This window comes from Gallinula chloropus (genome assembly GCF_964237585.1).
Source record: "Gallinula chloropus genome assembly, chromosome: 10".
Classification (NCBI taxonomy): Eukaryota; Metazoa; Chordata; class Aves; order Gruiformes; family Rallidae; genus Gallinula; species Gallinula chloropus.
The window spans coordinates 1,428,177-1,445,128 of record NC_140095.1 but is presented as its reverse complement, the minus strand read 5'-3'; the positions used below and the strand labels follow the sequence as shown (position 1 = coordinate 1,445,128).

Sequence of the window (16,952 nt, the reverse complement as noted above, 5' to 3'; positions counted from 1 at the left end):
TTGGCCTTGTTGACCTTCAGGACAGGCCCAACTCTCAAGCCTGTCAAGGTCCCTCTGGACAGCATCCCTTCCCTCCAGCGTGTCACACAGCTTGGTGCCATCACCAGCCTTCCTATATAAATTAATGAGGCAGTATCAGGCATTATGAAGCCTCAAGCATGCACATGGGCTAATATTGTAAAGATATTTTAGAAGACCAAAGTTCTGCAGGAAGATTATTCCCCAGTTGAATTCCTGTGGCAAATATTTAGCTTTTCTGCTGAATAGCTAACTACTTTTGGTAAATATTTAAAAAGTACTCTCAAGTCCCAAACAATTGCATTTCTACCTCAAGCCAGACTCCCCTAAACAAAGAAATGCAGATTAAACAACAGCTTCACTCATTTATGGATTAAAACTAAAGGAAGGAAGGTTTAGATTAGATATTAGAGGGAAGCTTTTTCCAGAGAGAGTGGTGAGGGGCTGGAACAGGCTGCCCAGAGAGGGGGTGGGTGCCCCATCCCTGGGGGTGTTCAAGGCCAGGTTGAATGGGGCTCTGGGCAACCTTGTGTAGCTCCAGGCCTGGAGGTTGGTGTCCCTGCCTGTGGCAGGGGGTTGGAGCTCTGTGATCCTTGGGGTCCCTCCCAACCCAGACCAGTCTTGGATTCTATCATTCTATTGTAATACACAAACACAATACACAAGCATGGAAGCATTCATATGCAAGTAACAGCAGTTCTTTGAAAAAGTGAAAAGGGATGAACATTACAGCAAGAAAGAAATCATCTAACTGAAAAGTGAGAATGACTGGAAGAATTTCTGCCTGCATAAAAATCTTTGTTGAAGTTACTGGACCAAAACATTAATGAAACAGACACCATTTAAGAGAGAAACTTCCTGGTGATCCGGAAGTTTGCTCCATCTTAACAGAATTCTCCTTATGTTATCACACACATTTAATAGATTTAAAACCACCAATCAACTTACAAAAGCTCCCTCATGACAAACTAGTCCTCCTTGCTCACATCTGCAGGGCAATAGCAGCACCATGAACAGTTTATCCAAGTCAAACTCAGGCCTCAGCAGGGGAATTACATTCATGGAATACAACAAAAGCAGGTTCTTCTTTGTTGCTAAAGCTGTATCAACGCATCTAATGACCCACTACTTCTGAAGCCTTTATATGAAACCATGAAGAGCCATCTCAGCACATCCCACCCTGAAGCAATTACTGGTCCTCCTTTCCACAGAGTTCTCCAGTGCATTTTCCTCTTCATGAAGTTCAATCTCCCCCTTACAACACGATGCCATACTGTAAAAATGCCCAATTATCCACAAGAGATGAATGAACAAATCACAATCTGAACACAAAAGCAAGCCACTGCTTATTTTCCTTTACCCTAACATTCTGTCTGCTGGCTGGAGCTGTTTCTCTAGAGGCCACTCCATCAGTGAGCTTCTCATGGAGAAGCACCATTTTTCTTCATTCAGGCTACTGGAAACTGTTCCAAGAATGAACCACAGATCTAAGCAGTAACCACTAAGTAGGGGTGCATGTGGATCGCTTCTGCAATGCTCCTTCAGAGAGCCAGCACTACTGACTTCAGCCTAACAACCAATTCAGCTGCAGATTTATTCACAGCTTCCAGCTACCCTGACAGCATTTATTTCCTCCTCTTTGAGTCCCTACCCACACTACTTGTCAGCACAGCACCTACTGCAACAAAAAGTGCTGTCAAAAATCTGAAAAATATGCTTTGTTGCATCGTGCAAAAGGCAGAAAAAGAGCAGCTCCAGCTACTTTGTGAAGATTCCACACAGGTCTCTCCAAGCAAGACCCTCAGGCCTCCGTTTTTATATGCTAAAAACATAACTTACATATCAATGAAAGTGTAGGAAGTGTGACAAAACTTTCGGAGCAGTGACAGGGAACTTGACTAGCAGAGTTTGCAGGTAGACCTCCAACTCCTTTTGCCTTTTCTCCACCAGGCTTTTGGAATTTTTCCCAATAATCTTCTTGGGAGGTAGGAGATTTTTATCTATTTTCTTTTCTGAAACAAGCTGAAAGACAAAGACCAGAGTTACGACCCAACTCACAACCTGAACTCACACATAAGATGTGACAGAACACATTAAGAGCATGTTGCTCAATCCTGGTAGAACAAAACCAATACAGTTACTTTGGTAACTTTACCTACTGACTTAGGTATTTTTCAGAAAGACCGTTTTATAAAATTGTGAGAAGCTGAATAATAGTGTTTTCTGACATAATTGCTCACAGTTACCACAGGGCAGAATGTAATGAAGTTGATAAAGCAACAGAATTACTAGTGCATAGCTGAAAAAGCTGCCCAGTTTTGAATATGATAGATTTGCCCTCATTTTCACTACCTGTTTATTCAGCACTGGTTGGTAACTAACCCATGCTACTGCCTAAGGTCAGTTTTATCAGCCACCCTTCCTAAGAGAGAGTCTTTGCGTGAATCCAGCTTCAGATTACCAGATCAGCTCATCATAAACACCTAAACATCTCTTGGCAAAAAGTTTAATAACTCTAGGTAAAACTCCACTCTCCCTGATGGAAGCTTCTGCCCAAGGCTAAAGTTGTTCAGGCCAACTTCCCCTAGTTCAAGAGGGGAGTGTAAGAGGGGCAAGTAACACTGCTCATACAAAGGATTCAGTCTGCACTTCAGATGGCATCTGGCAGATATTCTTGCTCTTTGAGGAAAATATTTTTGTCCCATATAACCACTACAAAAACTGTACAATATTTTGGAAGAGACTGAGGCCAGAGCTTTAACCACCTTACCTTCTCATGCAGGTCATGGAAATCACTGTAACGATGCTTGACTGTCCACTGATGATTGCCAACACTGACCTGAATAATGTACACCTGAAAGGAAGAAATTAAAGTAAGGGACAATGCAACCAAAGCATGTCTTAAAGAGAAGCTGAGAAATTCTGTGGTTCTACCTTCTGGAAGTATTGTAGTTACCCGAAAGCTAATCTGAACTCTAAGGTGACTCTGCTGATGTAGGATCCCTAATCTCATTCACAAAGCACATAAAGCAATTGCTTTTATTTTTGATACCCAAAGGTTAGCATCTAAGCCACAACGTTTTCTAAAGATCTCTGCTACGTTCAGCTGGTATGCATAGCTACTCACAACAAGCCTGGAACAGCAGCATCCTTTCTTCAGCCTCCCAATTTCCACAAGAGGTGGAGGAACTTGGCGAGCATCCTGCTGTCATGTCACAGCTACGCAGAAATGGAACCTTTCAGAAATCTGGACAAGCCCTTTGGCTGCTTGGATGTTAAGTTTTTATTCCTCAGCTTCCTGAGGGTTACAATCATGCCCAAGGAATCACTGCAGTTATCTAAAGCAATGCTGCGACGGAGAGAGACGGGACACAGCTTGATGCAGCAAGAGTCGATTTATTGCAAAGAACCATTCCTGTTTATATGCTCTGCAGACGGCTGCTTTCTGTCAAACATACCCTGTTCCTGGGCTACATCTGATTGGTCAACGTTTTGCTGTCACAGCAGCATCTCTATCTTATCATGCCAATAGAACTTCTAAACCCTCCTCAGACAGCAGCTACACCTTAACAATAGAGGACACTTTTTCCTGGAGCCTGTCCCAGCAGGGGGCCGGCAAGGATGCTGCCACCTTGTTTAGTTTCCCCGAGGTTCATGGCCTGAAGGCTCCATCCCGTTATCTCTTCACCTGGCAGTGCTTGAGCCTTTGTTTCTCAAGCTGCAGGACACATCTCCCCCTTCCTGTTAAGCAAAAAGAACCTCCTTCACTGAGAGTGATATTTTCTTTTGCAAGACTTGTCAAAAATAACACTAAGGCGAAAATATCTACAAAAAAACCCTAAGTCCTTATTTAACTAAATCTAAAAAACATCCCATAAACGAAAAACCACACTGTAAAATGGAGCAAGCTAAAAACTACTAATTGGCTACACACACTGTTTGCATTGTTAATTTATCTGTTATGTCTAAAAGTTATCTGCACACCTTCTGTGTTGACCATTTATTATGGATAATAACGACATGTTCAGTTACTTCCAAATACCTTCCTACAACTCCTCCTTGGTGTAAGGCAGTCCCTACCTCTGCCTTCAAGGCCGTAGTGTTTTGAAGATGTGATCACCAAATACTTCTCAGTGTGAATAACTTTGCTGTTTCATAGGAAATTCAAGGATATTGTCAGGGACTATGTAATCCAGATTTGACCATTGACAATATCCATCCTGAAATTCCCCACTCCTGAAACCAATTGTCCAATCCAAAGAATCCATTTTCCTGTATCTTTTGTGTTTGATCTATTAATTTCTGAATGCTGGCATGGATTGACTGAGAGTGGACACATTCATGCAGCACATGCCTTTCAAAATTTTCACAACCATGTCTGTGAGCCAGCAACAAAACTCAGTTGCTGCCTGATTCTGTAAAGTCTTACAGAATCCACACCTGCAGCTGAGTGTCTTGACAGTTTCAGGAGTCAGATAACACCAGCCTCACCTTTTCGTGCAGGCACCACCCATTGCAGTCTGTGTTCTTAGGCTGTGCAGAAATCACCATTTCCCTAATTTTCATTTACCATAAATACATACATATTTCAAAGACTGTTAGTTAGTTCCATATGTCCCACAGCAAAACTCATAGTCCATTGTGGCTGCAGTTGGAACACTTGACATAAGTTACTGGGATCAGGATCTCCGCCTGGTTCACACAGGCTTGCTTTTTTCTGGATCCATGGCATCTGTAATGACACAGCCAGATCTCCTTTCCCCAAATTACTACCTGTAATTTAATTTTTTACTAACACTTGACATTGACTTTTTTTCTTTTCATCTTTTCTTTTTTTTTTTTTAAACCTCCTTTTAAACCTCCTGCATATTTCACATTGGAGGTACCAAGCTGTTCTGTGGCAGACATAAACAACTCAAAACATACAGAGCTTTGTTTAATTGATCAGCTGGAGAGATGTCCTTCTCTCCCCCTTTTTGTTTGTGAAGCAAAAACACTTGAGAGTTTGATTCATACGTTCCACCATGGCCTGACCTGCAGGCCAATGTGGTGTCCCTGTAACATAGGTAATGTCCCACAATTGGAAAGAGGTTTGTATTGTTTGTGCTGTATATCCTGGGCTATTGTCCATTTTGATTTCACGGGGTACATGGCATTGGACACGGTTACCAGATTCCCGTGTTTGTGCCGTCCAAAACCTCCCGTGTGCCTGTGCCACAGGGTTTCACGCCAGGGGCAAGGCCGCTGGGGAATTGCTGACAGTCCAGGTGACTGTGCAATCCCTTTAGCCTCAGTAAACAAAGAAGTGGTATTGTAGCTAAAGCACCTTAGCAGACTGATGAAACAATTCATGCAACTTTTGAACATCCAAATATTTTCACACTGGCTTCCTTGGAATTTTCCCTGGAACCCCTTGCTTCTCAAATGCAGTTCACTCATCAATCAAACTTTCAACGTCTAAGTCTTTTCCCGCAATCAGTATTTCAACCAAGTAATGATACTGTGGTGAATGGGTTAATATTTTGTTCATTGAAACAAGGTATGAATGACAGGAAACCACTTAGCTTCTAATATTAGTTCTAATATCAGGGAGGTTGCTGACTTATATCTCGAAACCCGTCACAACATCTGCTGACACATTTCGAAATCGGTCACCACATCTTATTTTGTAAAAATAACTGTGAGGAACTATGGACCAGAGTATTTTTTATTAAGGCTTATGCTAAGCTTAATATGAAATCACTTATGCCAGCAGCTACCAAAAATGTGCAATTGCTTATGCAAGCTACCAGACACCGCTTGTCCAGGATAAGATAACCACAATTGCTTACACAAACTAAACCAGATACCGCTTGTGCAAGATAACCGCCAGATGTCCAGGAACCACAGATAGGACAAAGGAGGAAGACTTCTTACTCCGGCCTCAAAGACCACCAAGAGGCAGAAAACGACCCCCTAACAACAACTGAAGCATGCGCAGAGTATCTCCACTACTTCATGAACACGGAAGTAAAAAATATATAAAAAGGGACTGTTTGAACTGATCAGCACGGCAGTTGGCGGAGCGCAGACTCTCCTGCCGTCCAGCGCTGTCTTTGCTCATATTCTACTTGCTATAATTAATAAAATTCTAATTGGATTATGATCCATTGTAGTCTCAATTTATAACACTTTCCTTCTAGGCAGAGGCCCCATGCTTCTCCTCGCAGGGTTGCAGATGCCGTCTGATAGAATTCTATGCACTGTTAGGAGCTGTTGCTATTTTGGTTTTGGTTTTGGTTTTGGTGGTGGCTGGTTTCTATTGTTGTTACAGCTCTGTACACCAATAAAGTTTAGTTTGGTTCAGTTAATCAAGAGTTTCTATATATAAATTCTTCTACAGAAAATACAATAACCCTTTTCAATTTGCAAAAGCAACATTTCCCAGCATTTTCCACAGTGCTACAAACTCTGACCAAAGCTGTGCCTACTTAGTTAGGTCACACGCTCTTGCAGGAATGTATAATATCATAATCAAAGTATGTGAGTCCTATAATGTTAAATATTTTCTTTTTATTGAAGTATTATGGCATACTGCAAAGGACCAGTAAGTTAAGCAAATAATATATAAATAAAGATAATTTAAACAATATTTGGATGAAATATTTATGAAATGCATTACTGTGGAACTCTTTAAAAAGTCATGTTGGCTGTGTTTGGAACAAACACATATTGTCTGACAATCTACAGAAATAAAATTAATTAATTTTCTTGAATGAACAGAAAAATTACTTTTCTACTGGAACTGAAGAAGAATTTGTTTCCCTGATACACAGAATAATATACAGTTTGGTAGATTTGGGTTAACTATTCCTTTTCCTGAATACACTAATTTGTCATGGTTGTAAATAGCACACTGGACTAGCTGGAAAAACGACTTTATATAGAATCTTAGAATGAAAAGCCAGAGGGACTGTTAAATTATTTACTCTGATCATCAGACAATGCATTTCAAACAGTTTCACATATTAACAACAATATTTGTTTAGATTCTAAATTCCTGACAATGAACCACAGGAAGCCCACAGTTCTATTTACTTCTAAGGGGTAAACACTTTTCCTCTTTGAACTGCTGTGATAACCTGTTGCATTTCCATTTAGAATGTTAACATGAGAGCACCAGTAAATATTGTCTTCACAAACAAATACACTGGGGCACCTTCCCCTTCTACTCAGATACTAAGCATCACCTAAACTTAAGAAAATATTATGAAGTATCTTGCAATCTTTTATATACCTCCATAAATCTTAACATCATTCCTGGTCCACTAATTAAAGAGTCAAGATGTCTGTGGCCAGAATCTTGTATGCCATATTCAAACTGTCAGATATGGAAAAAGTTTTGATCTCATACAATCCTTCCTGGACAGATCCTGACCTGACATTCTCCAGCAGATGCACATTAGTGCTTTCTTCATCAGTTTTATCTCTTTCCCTCCTATATCCCACAGCTACACCTCTTTCTGTTTCCTCACATAAGTGTATGGCAAAGAACTACGACACATCCCTTCCTACCCTGAACAATCAGGGGATGGGAATCTAGAAGTTCATATCAGGAACTTAAGAATACAAGTACAGCCTGAAGTGATTCTACTTTGTCTCTGACAGAAAAATAGTGCTGTAAACAGATATAATCCCTTCTAGGGGAAATGGAAAGCATTGTCCCAAATTTCTATTTTATTATAAGACAAAGAAATAATGAAGAAGAGTGAAAGAACAGAGGAATCACCAGATAGGAAATTGGAGGAATAGTCACTCTCTCATTACAAAAATTAAGAGGGGAAAAAAAAAAGTTTCTTTTTGTGTCTGCATATGACATTTCTAGTGCCATAGGGAGTTACATTATCTTAAAAGATAATGAATCCTCTGAAACTGTTCTGAAAATTAGAACAATGACATTGGCTACAAAGACTTAGTAAAAAAAAATCCCAGCAGTACAAGAAAGACATTTAGCTTAATTTACTTTAATCTCATCATTCAATATTCAAGGAAAGATCATGAGAAGTATAAAATTGAATAATCTTATAAATGCTCTGAGTGCAGTATTTTGTCTACACAAAATATTTTTTAAATCTGATTTTGAAGCAAGATGCCAACCACATAATTTCTATGACTGTTCCTGAGCCATTGTATCAGAGCAGCTTATTTCATATAGAGGTGATGTTACAGGGTTTACAGCACAAGACAGTGATTTTCTTAAGAGTCTCTCATTCTTCTTTCTACTAAATGCACTACAGGCAATGGTGACCTCTTTAATCTTTCAGAGTAAATCTTACAGTCAGCCACACTTAGAAAAGTTCTTTATGTGAGTCCTATCCTCTGGGCCCAAACTCTGCAAGCTAGAGCATGACCTACAGTAGAGTGTTGCCTGCTTTAGTTTTGTCCCTTCCTCCAGGCACAGGTGAATGAGAGATTATTAAAATAGGTCACGTTAAACTGGAAATACTTCTTTATTGAATAAGCTGTGAGGGAACACGGGTGACTGTTGCAGACCTGTAAAGTTATATGAAATAAATCTCACGCAGCCTATCCATAAAGTGAAGTCAGCTGGTTTAGATCTTTTCCACAACTCCACAGACAATTAGTTACGCAAAAAATCTATCCCAGAAAGCTGATAAGGTTGTAATTTATAATTTAGAATAGAATCATAGAATCATAGAATGGTCTGAGTTGGAAGGGACCACAAGGATCATAGAGTTCCAGTCCCCCTGCCACAGGCAGAGCCAACAACCTTTACAATGTAACAACAGAAGAAAATTTGACATTGTGGTTCTAGAAGTGGTCCCAAGCTGCTTCTAAAATTCTTTAGGTAGCTTGAGAAGATAACTGAACACCAAAACATAGGTGTACACTGACCAGTGCCTCTATTGCCTTTTTATCACTGTGTATTCTCCATTGCTAAGGTGTGGGGAATCCAGGAATTCCTCTACCTTTCTTCTCTCATCTATACATGTATTCATTTCTGAATGTTGAGGTCTATTTATTATTTTCACAGAGAATCACAGAATGTTAGGTGTTGGAAGGGACCTCAAAAGATCATCTAGTCCAACCCCCTTTTTCCTTCCTCTTCATCTGGTTCTTTAGTTGTAAAGGGTCGTTAAAGAATGATTGCTAGATTCTTGCACCCTCTCTCTTGCTTCCTCTCTTGCTTATGCTACTTTCATCTATTCTGTTCAAGAACATGATGGCACAAGATGAATTCACTGCCTCCATTAATTTGCAGCATATTAATATTCAATGTAAACTAAGCATAATCTTGTGCAAAGTTCCTTAAGAAGTACTGTTCCTCTCATAACTTTAAAGTAAGTTTATGAGTATGGGAGAACCTCGTGGCAAGCTACAGTCCAGCTTGATACATAGTGACTTCTATTAACAAAAAAAAAAAGTCTCTTTTTTAGACTCTAACTCTTTTAGACTGTGTCAAGAACCGTTTACTTCTTTTTCTGGGAATTTTTTGTTCTTTGAAATCACATTTCTACCTTCTTTCTTGAATACTGACATTGAAGTAGCATGGTTTTGTGGTTTAGTCCCAGGTGATAGATGAGCACCACACTGCTGTTTGCTCTCACCTTCTCGTCTGGTGAGATGGGGAGGACAACTAGGAGAAAAAGGTAAAACTTGTGGGTTGAGATAAGGACAGTTTACTGGGACAGCAAAGGAAGATGAAAATAACAACAATACTTATAAAATATAAAACTGTATATATACACAATGTAGTTTGTTCACTGTCCTGAAACCTGATGCCCAGCCCATGCCAAAGCAACAACTCCTCCACCCCAGACAGCTTTCTTTATATACTTGGTATGATATCCTATGGTATGAAATGCCCTTGAGCTAGTTAGTGTCACCTGTCCTATTTGTGTCACCTTCTGGCTTCTTGAGAAAACCAGAAAATAGGCAAACAGGATATTATATCATATGCAATCTACCTCCTGTAGATTGTTTTTTATTCTTTTCACATTTTTTAAAAATCTATGACATCATTTCCCATGGAATTGTATGGATTCTGGGATGGTTTTTTTACTGTTGTTGCTTTTCTTTCTGTTGACCTATCCTTGTTAATGAAATATGTGTGTCTTCAGTCTCTTCTCCACTCTGAGATAAAGAAGTTCTTGATATTTCCTTTGCCATGTCTTTCTGCAAGACCTAAAGATACCAGTAACTCTGGAAAATGCCGTACATTATAGTTCTTCTTAGCTCAAATAAAAACAAAAATAAATGTAAGAATAGCCTGTGCAACTTCAGATAACAAGAATATTTCTTACATTTAAAAGCATAATCATTTGGGGGTTATTTAAAATTAATAGGATCGATAAGCAAACACGAAATGGTCTACACAGTTATGTAATTTTTAAAATTCCATAAGGAATTGTTTCCAAAAGTTCAGCCAAGAGAAGTTGCCATTTTACTCTTCCCAAATGAGATGTCTTCCTGCTTTGAAACCAGATACAAAATCAAGTATCTTTAGGTGAAAATACATATTTTGTTCTTATTTTGACTTGGTTAAAAAATCAGCTGAATAATTTTTGTGCAAAATAGTTCTTTTTTTTTTGAGCTGGCCATATATTAGTTAAATCTCATGGTTAACATGTAAGTCTCTTTGGACAATACGATCCAGGAATACATTAGAGAAGAACCCAAATGTTTGAGAATAATTGGAAGTTTGTAACTGGGAAATAAATCTGTGTAAATTCTTTGCTTTCTACTTCTGTCTGCTCTGACAGACTTGATATAGCCACTTACCCACTTCTACTATCCTGATTATCTGAACCTGCACCCTGGGATGATAGGGCCAGAGATACTTAGGAACAGAGAAACAAATAAAAGATAAATTTTGACAGAGTATTTATGTGGAGGAGAGGAAGATTTAAAATTCTGAATTCATGACTGAAATTTTATTTGCTTATTAGTTAAGAACTTTCTTAAAGAATATACATAACTGGTTCAAAAGTTGCACACACTTAAAACTGTTGTACTATATGAAGTAGACTTTATGTGAGTTAAAGCAACATGTTTTATATGTGGAGATGAGAATTTAATGTCAGTCTAATAAAAATAAACTCTAAAAGGTCTTAATGGTCCAGTTACAATTACACTAACACTCTTATTCCAAATTATCCAATTGTTGCAACTATTTCTCATTAGTAATGCAGTTGCAATTTTATGCACTAACTTCCTAGTATCTGTCCTTCCCTGTGGTAGCATGCCCCCTCTTTCAAGTACCCTCACCCTGAGATCAACGTCTGTCTTCCTTGTATGGGTGATTATACTGAGTTATCAGTGCCCTGTACTTTTGATGGAAAAAGGACATTGATTGAGAAGTTTTCTTCCTTTCAAAGTCTTCTGCTGGCATGACTTTCTTGTTGGCCCAAGACTTTAATTATATAGCAATTACTGTTTTGTTAAAACATTACCACATACAGCTTTGGGGGTGTGTGTGTGTGTTTGTTTTGGGGTTTTTTTAGGGTAAAATCGGGCAATTGCACAAAGCTATGGTACAGCTGAAACCAAGGTAAGTATCTGTCACTTGCTCATTAGATTAATTTGTTGCCTCAAGAACAGAAAATCGAAAAAAGCTTGTCAAGTACTGCAGTCAGTGTTATTAAACAAACATAAAGCCTGTTGCTGTGACCAGTAATAGCAACGCATAGACACAGGTCAGCATAAATCTGGGCAGACTCAGATTTCTTTTTTTACTGCTTTATCTGCTGTATCTAAACAGAATAACCTGTGTAATTACAACAGGGTCAGACTTTTAAGTTTCTATATAGAATTTAGATGGGTGTAGAGAGATTCAATTGACTTGGTACAAAGTATGCTTTCTAATGCAATACAGTGCCTAGGATGTAAACATGCAAAAGCTCATGAGTATGAAACACTAATTATAATAAAATATAGTTGATTAGTCTATCTGAATTCAGTGGCCAGCAAGTCAGGGGAGGTGATTTTGCCCTTCTACTCTGTTCTTGTGAAATCCCACCTGGAGTACTGCGTCTAGCTCTGGGGGCCCCACCACAGAAAAGACATAGAGCTGAGAGACTTGGGGGTTTTCAGCCTGGAGAAGAGGATTCATGGAGACCTAATTGTGGCCTACCAGTACTTAAAAGGGTCCTACAGGAAAGTGGGAGATGAACTGCTTATCAGGGAGTGTAGTGAAAGGACAAGGGAGAATGGTTTCAAGCTTAAAGAGAGTACATTTAGATTAGCTATTAGGAAGAAATTCTTCACTGTGAGGGTGGTGAGGCAGTAGAAGATGTTGCCCAGAGAGGTTATGGATGCCCCATACTTGCAAGTGTTGGAAGACAGGTCAGATGAGGCTCTGAGCACCCTGGTATAGTGAAGGGCATCCCTGCCCATGGCAGGGGGTTGGAACTAGATGATCTTTGAGGTCACTTCTAACTGAAACCATTCTGTGATTCTATGGTTCTGTGATTTTATGATTCTATGAATATATTCACAGTACAGATGAAAAACTGTTTCTTAGTTAACACTGCAAGATCAAATCTAATCTTTCGTATGAACCTCAACTGTTCTTCATTCAAATTTTTAGGAAACTTCATATCCATGCACAGGTTCTTTACAGTCAAGCTAACTTTGCTATAATGCCTCAGGCTATAATGGTGTAGTACTTTTAAATTAGTTATAAGTTGTTTTAATAATGTTGAATCATTATTTCAGGATAGCTACTTACTATAGTTAGCTCATAAATTTCCCCTTCTACTGTCTAGTCCTTGACTGAGTCTGTAGAATTATCTCCCTCCCGTTCCCTTCCACCTTCCCCCAGAGTTACTTTCCCACCTTTTTGTCCTCTTTTTTTTTTTTTTTTTTTTTTTTCTGGAAAGGCTCCATTGTCTCTCTATATCCATCAGAAATTATCTTTTAGAGGCATCAGGAGCAGCCATTCTAATGCATGAAACCCATGACTGTCTTTATGTGTGTGAACTGAATTTTCTGTCTTCAGATATTTTAGTCTCTTTGTACTGTATCCTGTACCCTGTCACACATGATAGTGTGTGTTCATATTAGCATTTTCTGTGCATTCAGGTTATATATACTTTCTTCTATAATTTACACTAACTAGATAGTTGGTTCTAAAGTTTCCTCTAAGTAAACTTTATCTATTGACAGGTTATATTTACCTGTGCACCGATTTATGGTTTTGAAGTGTTACATTAGTATATAATGAAAGAAAGTCCTTTATTCCAGGTCCTTCTTATTTGGTCTCTAAACAGAATTCTTGTACAATCTTCTGTGTTTTGTTCAGAAATTATGTCATATCTTGTTTCTACTGCTCTTGGTTTCATCTTTTGCCAAAAATGTATTGTTTTGCACTGTTAATTAAAATTTTCAAATGTTGGAGTCTAGCTAGAAATGCTTTAATATTGTGTGGGTTGTTTCCTTTTTTTTTTTTTTTTTAAGCATTTATTTGTTTCCTTGAAAGTATTTGAACATTGCTCATTTCAATCCATTTTAACACATGCTTTCTTGCAGTTTTTGGTTTCCAGCTAGTGTCATGATCCACAACTCAATAGACCAATTTGGCAGATGTCAAAACCCCTTTTGATCCAACCGACCTCAGATTGCTCTGGGTGGTTGAGGGTGGCTGAGCTTAATCCCTGAATGAAGTTCAATTAGGTGTTTTATCATGACCAAGTCTCCACAACTCTCCTGGGAACAGAATTAAGGCTCAAAACAGAGTCAAGTGTCAAGTCACTTTATATGACCCAGAACAAGCATGCAAGAGAAGTGAGGAAGAAAGATAAAAGAGTGGAAAAGGGAGAGAGAGTGAGAGAGAGAGCAATAGCTACCACCATGGATCTGCAGTGTCCCATCAGTCTGGTGTCTTCAGGTATGGTAAGAGAACATTCCTCCACATCTTCGTTGATCTTGCCTTTTTACAGTGTTGACAGGTAGGAGATTGTTCATCTCTACTCTGTCCTTGTGAGGCCCCATATGGAATACTGTGTCCAGATCTGGGGCCACCAATACAAGAAAGATGTAGAAGTGTTGGAAAGGGTTCAGAGGAGGGTCACAAAGATGATTAATGAGGGCTGGAGCACCTCCCCTATGAAGAGAGGCTGAGGGAGCTGGGCTTGTTCAGCCTAGAGAAGACAAGGCTGCGGGGGGACCTCATTGCAGCCTTCCAATACCTGAAGGGAGCACATAAACAGGAGGGGAATCAACTTTTTAAAAGGGTAGACAATGGCAGGATAAGGGGGAATGGATTAAAGCTAAAGGAGGGAAGGTTTAGATTAGATATTAAGGGGAAATTCTTTATAGAGAGCGTGGTAAGGTGCTGGAACAGGCTGCCCAGAGAGCTGGTGGATGGCCAGTCCCTGAAGGTGTTCAAGGCCAGGTTGGATGGGTCCCTGGGCAACCTTCTGTAGATCCACGCCCAGAGGTTGGTGGCCCTGCCTATGGCAGGGGGATGGAACTCTATGATCCCTGGGGTCCCTTCCAACCCAGACCATTCTATGATTCTATGATTCTAGGACTCACTGCATAGTCAATAAGTCATTGGCAATTCCACACCTTCCACCTTGTGGTGGGACACATGCCCATTGCTGTCTCCAGACAGTCACAAAAAGTTTCAGAGAGTCTGAGCCCCCCTCACACTTTGTCCTTCAGTTGACCCTGGGCCTGAGTGCACACACAGAAGACTTGAGCTATGTGCTTCAAGATAAGCCATTTTGAGATAAAAAGTTATAGATCAATTCCTGACATGTGGAATTCACTTTGTTGCATGGCTGTCATGGGGATGAGCTTGTATGGTGATTGAGAGAAAGGAAAAAGGGGGTTATGGTTCTGTCAGCAATTGTTTTAGCCCACTTTCTCTGGACTCTTATTTTCCTTATAGTTTTCAATATACCCTCAGCAATTTCTAAAGCTTGACATAGTTTAAGAGTTTTTGGAGTGCTAATTTATCTGGGACCTTTTCTGTGATTTTTTTTGTTTGTTTGTTTTGTTTCTTTGATTCCAATCGCTACCACATGGAATCTGTTATAATGGAATCTTCCGAACTACTCCAGCTACACATCTGTCAAATTGATTTAAGTATTTCTACACACGGATCTTTGACTTTTCTTGAGAAAGTAATGCTATTACAGCAGAAGCTTCTGTTATTACAACATTAAAGAAAGGCTGTAACATATTTCTATTCTCCTTAAAACCAGAATTTTCACATGGTTGTTAAATTCTTCCTTTAATAAATGCTAATATGATTTTGAAACGCATGTCAAAGCTGACTTTTTGCTCTGAATCTCAGGAATACTTTAAGTGCAGGAGTTGTGTCAGCAGATGTAGATCTAAAATAAGTAGTAGTTTCTCTTCCTTTGTTGTAGAAACAGTTGCACTCAGATATATGTGTAGTCTGTGGTTGTTTGGTGTACATAATCTAATTTTCTCAGCTTTAGAGAATTCTATTTTAGGTTTTGTTGGTTTTGTTTCGTGTATTTTTTTAAAAGAAGCTACATTGCCTGCAATTATTGAAATGCATATACATGTTTACATACATTTGTGTATGATTCTATATTGCTTATATGTCTTTGCTACAGTCCTTTCCCTCAAACATAGAGGTAAAGATCAGATGTTGTTTATCTTTCTTATATATTTGACCCTAGAACTTCCATTAGAGTTATCATCTAAATTCTCAGTAAGGCAGTTAGACCTCTGTCTAGCTGTCCTTTGGAGTGAATATACAATGCCTTCTCAATTATAGCTCTAGTTTTCTTGCCTCTCTGAAACATGTTCTCAATCAAATGGAAGGTTTTAGTTTCCTATAGCTATCACATATGACACTACCAAAAACCTTGGCCTTAGACTGTAGTATAAAACGAAGTTAGTTCATTAATCTAATTCATAACTTCTCATCTGAACTAAGTAGTAAGATAAAATTAATAATTAGATATATTTTATTATTCACATACATAGCAGAAGCTTACTGTTCTCTTATTCCTAATGCTACTAATACTAATAATTGATGCAACTTAGTTTTCTTCAGTAAAGTTTGCATTCTAGAACTCCATTCTTTACATAAATAATTTTGAAAAGAATAATGATCTTTACAATACAGGTTTCTAATTACTTGATTTTCAAAATTAAGGAGTCAGACAAGTAAATGGACTTGTGAAGTATTTGAAAAGAGAAATTGCTTTAAATCAAAATTTAGCTATCTCTTTTTTTTTCTGAAGAAGTTTATTGCCCTTTTAGAAAAAGTTAAACATAAATGCAGGTTGTTTTTTGTGTGGAGAAGTATAATTAACTTATCAGTAGGTGCCCAAGGTTCCCCAGGATAAGTACTTAAATAAAATAATTTCTAATGAGGGATCTAAAAGGTGATACAAGATGTAGAGAAAGTCTGTATTTGTGAGGTACTGATTCAAGCAGAAGTTTAGTTCATGACACTTGAGAGATATTAGAGAAATATTTAAGAGAATAGTCCTGGAAATTCAGATAGAAATGTAGGAACTAATTAAAAAAAAAACACACTATGGGATTAGATTCTGGTAAAAATACCCTAAGAAAACAAGTCCCTGGCTCTCAGCCATATACTTTAATTACAAAATCATGCCTATACATTGAAAATTATTGGCAGGGGAAAAAAAATTGAGAATACAGGGGGAAAGTATTTTGCATTCTTTTCCAGGAAAACTTTGTGTCTGACTTTGATGTTAATAGGATTCAGCTCCCAGTTCAGAAAGTTTTTCCTCCAAATAAGTAATCATCTTTCCTGGATTGTTTTCAGTTAGTTGAAACAGTAACAATTAATTGATTTAATCTATTTTTCCCTATTTGAAAAAAAATTATATAGCTATCTGTCATTTTGCTTTTGACACAAAGTAGATACTCACTGTATCACACTGACTTCCATTTAAAAATAGCATTTTGACTTAAAA

General features: G+C 38.5%; 1 pseudogene across 1 annotated transcript in view; it reads right to left on the bottom strand.

Moving 5' to 3' along the window:
* LOC311195307 (nischarin-like) overlaps positions 1 to 16,952 on the bottom strand; it is a 441,558-nt pseudogene that overhangs the window by 348,039 nt on the left and 76,567 nt on the right. Inside the window, exons 2-3 of the transcript in view lie at positions 2,789 to 2,872; positions 1,858 to 2,040 (exon numbers count right to left, since the gene is read on the bottom strand). The product of the transcript in view is annotated as a nischarin-like (transcript). The remainder of the gene's footprint in view (positions 1 to 1,857; positions 2,041 to 2,788; positions 2,873 to 16,952) is intronic.